The sequence below is a fragment of the Lygodium microphyllum genome, chromosome 29 (assembly GCF_053477565.2).
Source record: "Lygodium microphyllum isolate KBCC chromosome 29, Lygodium_microphyllum_v1.1.10, whole genome shotgun sequence".
Taxonomy (NCBI): domain Eukaryota; kingdom Viridiplantae; phylum Streptophyta; class Polypodiopsida; order Schizaeales; family Lygodiaceae; genus Lygodium; species Lygodium microphyllum.
Window position 1 is genome coordinate 7,857,546 of NC_141163.1, and position 8,764 is coordinate 7,866,309.

Consider the following 8,764-nt stretch of genomic DNA (forward strand, 5'->3'; position numbering starts at 1 on the left):
AGTAGTTGAACCGTACTTGCATTGACTTGACTATATTGACCATGCCACGTCAATTGACCTAGGTGTGTGTACTGGCTCTTAGAGTGTTCCCCAAATCTACAATCTGTAATATTTAACCCCTAACTTTTGATATTATTTTTCCTTTTTACATTAAAAAGGTAAAAATTAACACTCTCTCCCTCCCTCCAGTTGGAAACCTACCTAAGTATGGAAATCTAAAAATAGAAGGCTCTCTCTCTCTCTCTCTCTCTCTCTCTCTCTCTCTCTCTCTCTCTCTCTCTCTCTCTCTCTCTCTCTCTCTCTCTCTCTCTCTCTCTCTCTCTCTCTCTCTCTCTCTCTCTCTCTCTCTTTCTCTCTCTCTCTCGTTGTGGTCTTTCTAATCTCAACCTAGAAATAGTGAGGATACCTCACCAATAGTAGTCAAGCTTCTTCCTAATCAGCTTCCTCTCTCTTACCCTAGGCACATAAGTGCAATTGACCATGTTTGGGCCCCCCAAGGGACATGTGCCCACATGGCAACCTTTCTCCCTTACTACTTGTCGAAACTCCATGATGGCAATGAAATGCATCTTCTACTTATACCAATTAGCAAGATGTTGTATGCCTCTATCAAATTTAGGGGTAGATGAGGAAATCTAGGGCCAATTTCAATGGACTCTCAAGATAAACAAGGGATTGAAAGATAGGTGAAACCTCTTGTTTTAATGCACGGAAAAAAAATCTTACATGTGCCTATTTTGATGCTATCTACTTTGCCTTGTGGACTTTACTATAATTGCTTCAACCTATATCATGTGAATTTCTAACATGTTGTTTCTATTTGAAATTTTATTTCATGTATTTGGATGTGAAAATCAATTGAAGCAACCCAATTGAGGACTTCACATGATGACTTCACACATTGTGCATGCTGCATGTGAAAATTGACTAACTCGTTCCAACTAATGAATAGTAGGTTTGCAAGGTTTATTCATTAATTTGTTCCTAATATTGCTTGCATGTGAAAATAAAGTTGCAAATCGATCATTAGTATTTAAATCAATATTTCATGCAACAACTTCATGCGTTGTATGTTGCATGTGAAAATCAATTGAAGCACCCCAACTTTAGTTTCATCTATTTGATTAGGAATCTTTCCAAGCCCAACATTAGTTGTAGATTGGTTGTCATTGTGAATCTTTTTCTCTAGTTTAACTGTATCAATTTTCATGATGGATTCATGCTCATGAGCATATGTAGCATAGTCATTTGTATTCCATTTCATAGTCATTGGTATTCCATTTCTGAATTTGTAGAGTTGGTCAATAGATGCCCATTTAAGACTAATTGCTTGCACCCACTTTGTACTCTGATAATCTAGGTTTCAAATTTCTTCTTTAATTTTCTAGTTGCATCTATTGCCTTCCAACTTGAAGTAAGGAGGCCTTTACCTTGAACATTAGCTTTCACATTTTTTTGAAGGCCTTTTTGTAGTTGGCATGATAAATCTATGCATTGCATTTTGCGTGCATGGAATAATTGCATAAGATTAAATAAAAATTAGAAAAATAATGAGTTAAATCAAAATTAATTAATTTGATGGATCATAATAAAATGAGTAATAATCTAATGAATTTAAGAAATCACAATCGAGTGGCACTAGACTTGGTACTTAACTTGTTCCTCCTCTTGTGTGTGCCGGTCAATTTGTTATTGCTATTGCCTACTACTTTGACATTACTTATACATTTCTAACTTCTTTATTTTATTTACAAATATCTTAGTAATTTATGCATGCAACTCCTTCATTTAGAAATTAGGATGGTATTTCTAGCTTGTCATACGTTCAAGTCTTGTTCTACATCTTAAAATATGCATGCATGCAATAATTATTTGAAAAATACTTTGGAAATTTGTGGTGATCATTTTTTTCATTCGTTCAAGTCTTGATATATGTCTTCAAGCATGCACAAATTGCATGTTGCATGTGTATAGTAATTATTTGAGAAATTGTTGTGATCACTATTTATAGGTTCAACTTGTTGATCTTTATCTTGAAAGATGCATGCATTGCATGTTGTTTACATGCATGAATTTGAAATGGAGGCTACAATATAATTATTTGAGATAGATAAAGGTAGGCACCATATAATGAAGCCAACCTATATCGATGAAGAATTGCTTTTGAGAAAGTTAAGATTCTTATAGATGGATATGTAATGTAATTGGATGAATGATAATATGGCTAACATGTTAACATGCAATGACATTTTTCTAAGGAAAGCTTAAGATTAGTAGCTAGACTCGTGAATGATTTTTATAGTTTGATATGCATCTTATTGTTCAATTTCGAGTCCTTTAAAGTTTAGCTTTACATTTTTTAGAAGTTTAAGGATTAGCCCTAGGAAATTTTCATTTATGAGATGTTTAAATTAAATATTTATTAAGGTCTACTTTGCATTTTCTCTAGTTAGAGCAAGGATAATGTGGCACTTACAAATGAATTTAGCTCCTATACCAATCGAGAAGGATTAAGCCTCATTATATCTCTTTTATATTGATGTTACATGCCCCATGCCACATGCCATCTAATCCAACACCACATGCTCCACAATCTTTCCACACAAGTCTAGCCTATGCATGCGCCATCATCCACAACACTATTAGATATGCTCAATGCCCCACCCTCATAAGGTGCCACCAAGGATTAATAGTGCTCAAAGTTTAAGGCCCCCATTATGAGGAGAAGCTATATGAGCTCGGATATTGGTTGAGTCCTAACTTGTATGTCAGATGAGGTCTATGTGATTGGATGGCAAAAAGGTGTCCATTGTGGGCCTAATCTTTGGGTTAGATAGAATAGTTAAGCTAGCAGCAACTCGAGGCACATTGCATCGAGTTGCGGGGTAAGGGAGTTATAAGGGGCCCTTGTTTTGGGGTTCGAGGGCCATGGAAGCGGCCCCTGGCTGGGGGGTCCTAGGGGGGCTAGTGACCCCTTTCTTGGAGGGGGTCCCAAGTCAGAGTCCCCGGCCCGATGGTAAAGGGAATATTCCCTAGCCGACTAGTGGAGGCTTATATGGTAGGTCGGTCAGGCCGACCTAACCACCTTCATGGGCTATAAAAGCTAAACCCCTTCACAAAGCCATCCATAATCTATCTTTCACCCAATTAGAGTTGTTCCAGCTAGCTTTAAGCTCTTCACCTATTTTCTGTCTAGATCCGCCATCTAAGCTTCATAGTGGATGCGCACGGGTGAACAAAGCCATTTTTGTATCAGTTGTTTGGAGCTAAAGAAAATTTTTGAAAATTCTCCTCTTATCTATTGTATACTCTATATCTCTTTCTCAGATTTTGTTCATTGTGCCGTGTAATTTTTACATGGTATCAGAGCCCAGGGTGCTCTAGGGATCATGTGTTGTATGTTCCCCAAATTAGGAGAAATATATTATCAATTTTTAGTGCCATGACTTATCTTGGTCATGAAGTGAGGTTCAAGAAGGCAGGTGCAAAAATTCTCGACAGTGTTGTGGCAAAGTTGTTGGCAAAGGAGAAAGAAGGAACAGCCTGTATGAGCTAAGTGCTCTTATAGCCACCGCTGGAGTGGGCACAAGTAAGCTTTGGCATGAAAGGTTTGGACACATTGGATTTGCAGTGTTGAAGGAGATGCACAAGCAAGGTATGGTTTTTTACCTACCTGCAATGAGACTGAATTGAAGGAACCATGTGAAGCTTGTATGATAGGCAAGCAACAGAGAAAGGCATTTCCATAGGAAAGTAAGAATAGAGCATAGGCTCCTCTAGAGTTGGTGCATGCTGACTTGTGTGGTAATATGCCTACACATGCCTTGGGGGGGGGGGGGGGAGGGGGTCTTCTTATTTTATGTTGATTGTCAATCGTTGTAGTAGGAAGACGTGGGTGTAGTTCCTTCGTGATAAGGCTCATGTTAGAAGTCAAGCTCACTTCAATTCGTCTTTATGAGTGACCGACATCAATGACAGCTAGTGTGTGTGTACAACTATCTCCATGTGATTACATTGAATAAGTCAGGTATGTGTTAGTTAGTGACCTGACTAGAGTTAGTCAATTAGGTCTACACCTAGGCTAGTTTACTTTTACACTGTATTGTGGACTTCTCAATTAGTTCTTAAATAATGAAGAAAACACAATGAGAGCCTGAAGGCTCATGGATATGGAGTATTCCCTGTCTCTCTCTCCCATCTTTGAACATGGTATCAGAGTAGGACTTGGTGGACTTCTTGGAGCACGAGGGAGTCAAGAAGACTTGAAGAAGTTGAAGAACAAGGTTTTTTGAAAACAAAACAGGCTTCCATTACTCTGTCAAGGTATGCATTTGCTCATTTGGACTCTATGCTTTGTCACAGTGGTTGAGGCCTTTCTGGGAGCCTTGGCGGGGCATCTTTGAGCATATGTAAGTGCTCATTGAGCCTCATGATGAGGAGGACCAGTTGTCAAACTAGATCTGGAAATCAGCGTGACTGCGCCTTCTGGACTGTTGATCACAAATCTTTGCAAACTATTAACTACATCATTTACTAAGTGATATGGAGCTTGTCTACACCTTCTGAAGGTACTTGAAGACTACAGGAAGCCATTGCTTGTGCTGGAGCTCTGTTATGAGCTGGGAATAGAGTACATAGATATGTGTGTTAGATATGATTAATGCCCCACCCACATTAGGTGCTACCAATGATCCATGGTGCTCAAAGTTGTAAGGCCCCCATTATGAGGAGAAGCCAAATGTGAGCCCGGACATTGGTTGAGTCCTGACTTGTATATCAGATGAGGTCTATGTGACCGGATGGCAAAAAGGTGACCGTTGTGGGTCTAATCTTTGGGTTAGACGGAGTGGTTAAGCTGGTAGCAACTCGAGGCGCACTGCATCGAGTTGCGGGGTAAGGGAGTTAAAAGGGGCCCCTATTGTGGGGTCCGGGGGCCGCGGAAGAGGCCCCTGGCTGGGGGGGTCCCAGGGGGCCAGCGGCCCCCCTGGCGGGGGTCCGGGGGTAGCGCCCCCGGCCCGATGGTAAAGGGAATATTCCCTGGCCGACTAGTGGAGGCTTATATGGTAGGTTGGTCAGGCCAACCTCATGGCCTTTGCAGGCTATAAAAGCCAAACCCCTTCACAGCCCCATCGATCACTCATCTTTCACCCAGTCAGAGTTGTTGTTCCAGCTAGCCTTAAGCTCTTCACCTATCTTCTGTCTAGATCGCCATCTAAGCTTCACACAGTGGAAGCGCACGGGTGGATAGAGCCATCTTTGTATCAGTTGTTTGGAGTTAAAGAATTTACTGATTCTCCTATTTCTATTATGTACTCTCTATCTCTTTCTCAGATTCTGTTCGCTGCGCCGTGTAATATTTTACATGGTATCAAAGCCCAGGGGGCTCTAGAGATCGGAGAGTGTGCAAGAGGCAAAGGCTTCAACAGCAAAGAGAAACTATGTCGACTTCCGGAAGCGGTTCTGGTGCATCAAGAAGCGGTGCAGGAGGTGGTGTTGCTGCACCGGCTATTCAAACACTGAGGATTCGTCCACCAACCTTCAGCGAAGGCAAGTTAGATGGTACAAACTACACCTTGTGGAAGTTCAAAATTACAACTATCCTTGATTCTTATGAGCTTCTGGAGACTATGCTGGGGACTGATGTAGAACCACAGCCTATCCCCGACCCATCAAATCCTAGTGTGATGATTCCTCTGAATGTAGATCTTCTACGAGCTTGGAAATGAAGGAATGCAGATGCATTGTGTGCCTTAGTTACAAGCTGTTCTAACAATGTTTTGACTTTGATTCAGCATACAACCAAAGCCTCAAAGGCTTGGAATGTACTAAGGAGTCAGTATGAAACACGAAACCAAACAAGGATTCAAAACTTGGAGAATCAACTAGCAACGGAGAAGTTTGCTGAAGGAGAGATGGTTGAAGCATTCATCACTCGGATTAAGAATCTGCGCAACCAGATGGCTGGCGCTGGGATACAAAAGATTAGCGAAGAGCTAGCTCGGAGGTGTCTTCGGATTTGTCCACAAAAGTTTGATGGACTAGTAACTGCCCTTAATACTCAGGTGAGACCTCAAGCTTTGACTTTTGAGGAATTTTGTGCATTATTAATGGAGGAGGAGTTGAGGCTGAAAGCCCGAGAAGGAAGCAACAATGGAGATGCTGCATTCTCTGCCAATGCAAAAGGCAAAGGTGTTTCCTCCACAAAAAATGATGGTGACAAAAAGAAGAAGGGCGGCAAGAAGAAGTTTCAAGGAGAGTGCTTCTACTGCAAGAAGAAAGGACATGCAATTGCAGATTGTTGTGTCAAGAAGGCAGATGAAAAGAATGGTACCCTTAAAACTAAAGGGAAAGAGACAGCCAATACGGCTGAAGCAGAGTTGGAATTATTCATGGCGACCATTGAGGAAGTGTGCTCCTCGGCGCAAGAAGAATCTACCACTGACTCACGGGTGTTGGATAGTGGGGCCTCCCATCACATGACCAACAAGAAAGGTCTATACAGTTCTATGCAGCCTCTACAAGAATCCATCACTGTGACGGTTGGAAATGATGCTTAATGCCCTGCTGCGGGCACAGGTACTATTTCTTTTGTTACTGCAAATGGTGAAGTCAAAAAGCTTTCAAATGTGTTGTACGTTCCCGAAATCAAGAGAAATCTCTTATCAGTTGCTGCCATAACTGATCTTGGTCATGAAGTGAGGTTCAAGAAGACAGGTGCAGAAATTCTTGATAGTGCTGGCACAATTGTTGGCAAAGGAGAAAGAAGGAACAACCTGTATGAGCTAAGTGCTCTTACAGCCACCGCTGGAGTGGGCACAAGTAAGCTTTGGCATGAAAGGTTTGGGCACATCGGATTTGCAGTGTTGAAGGAGATGAAAAAGCAAGGTATGGTTGCTCACCTACCTACAATAACTGAATTGAAGGAACCATGTGAAGCTTGTATGATGGGCAAGCAATAGAGAAAGGCATTTCCACAAGAAAGCAAGAATAGAGCACATGCTCCTCTAGAGTTGGTGCATGTTGACTTGTGTGGTAAGATGCCTACACAGGCCTTGGGGGGATCTTCTTATTTTATGTTGATTGTCAACGACTACAGTAGGAAGATGTGGGTGTACTTCCTTCGTGATAAGGCTCAAGCTTTTGGTAAGTTTAAAGAATGGCTAAAACTTGTTGAGAATGAAACAGGGAAAAGTGTGAAGAAATTTAGAACAGATGGTGGTGGTGAGTTCAACTCAAAGGAGTTTGAAGGCTTTTGCAAGAGCAAAGGGATCAAGTGTCAATTGACAACACCTCACACACCTCAGCAGAACGGTGTTGTGGAACGCAGTAATCGCACCATTGTGGAGATGGCAAGATGCATGCTAAAGGGCAAGGGATTGCCTAACCATTTTTGGGCTGAAGCTGTTATACTACAGTCTACATTCTAAATCTGAGCTACACAAAGGCTCTCAAGGGGAAAACACCCCATGAGGCTTACACTGGTAAGAAACCATCTGTCTCACATTTCAGAATTTTTGGATGTGAATGTTATGCACATGTTCCAGATGAGAAGAGAAACAAGTTACAACCAAAAAGTAGAAAATGTATCTTCTTGGGTTATAGTGATGAGCAGAAGGCTTACAAATTATATGACCAAGAGGCAAAGAATATCATCGCGAGCCGTGATGTGGTTTTTAAGGAGGAGCCGCATACAGTGGAGGAGGAGAAGGCAAGTTCTTCCACTTTATCATCAAGCGAAGAAGTAGTCCACGATGAACCTGTCCCTAGAGCTATCCCTATCCTTAAGGAGGAGGAAGCATCATCTTCAGATGATGAGGAAAAAGTTCACCAACTTGACATTACCCCACTGGAAAAGCCATTGCCGTGCTGGGTGAAGCAGCTCTATGACCACAATAATCCTATGCCTGCATCTATTGAGGAGAAGGCAAACGGACCAAGGAGGTCTCAGAGAATAGAGGAGCAAAGGAGGGATTCTGCTCACATAGTCAATATGGCCTTGATGGTTGAGATTATAAGAGAAGTAAAGGAGCCAACTGACTTAGAAGAAGCACTGGCAGATCCATCATGGAAGGCTGCTATGCAGGTGGAGTATGACAGCATAATGAAGAATGACACTTGGGAGCTAGTGGATTGACCAGCAAAGCGAAAGGTTATTGGCACCAAGTGGATCTAGAAGGTAAAGTACAAGGCTGATGGTACCTTAGAAAAGTACAAAGCTAGACTGGTTGCCCAAGGATTTTCACAAGTTGAAGGGTTTGATTTTCAAGAGTCATTTTCCCCAACTGCCAGAATGACCACTATTCGCACGGTACTTGCAGTGGCTGCCCACAAGAAGTGGCCAGTGTACCAAATGGATGTTAAGTCAGTGTTCTTAAATGGTGACCTCAAGGAGGAGGTGTATGTGGCTCAGCCACCAGGGTTTGAGGCCCCCCATTCTGAGAACAAAGTGTGTAAGCTGAAGAAGGCATTATATGGGCTGAAACAAGCCCCCAGAGCATGGTACCAGCGGATAGATAAGTTCTTTTTAAACCTAAACTTCAAAAGATGTGCCTCAGATGCTAACTTGTATGTTTACAGGGATGGTAAAAAGTCTGTAGTGATTGTCCTATATGTGGATGACCTTCTTATTATAGGTGACTATGAAGATATGATCAACCAAACTCGAAAGGCTTTGGGTTCTGAGTTTGAAATGACAGACTTGGGCTTGCTGCACTATTGTTTGGGGATTGAGGTCTGGCAAGAGCCAAGAAAGATCTTCATCTCT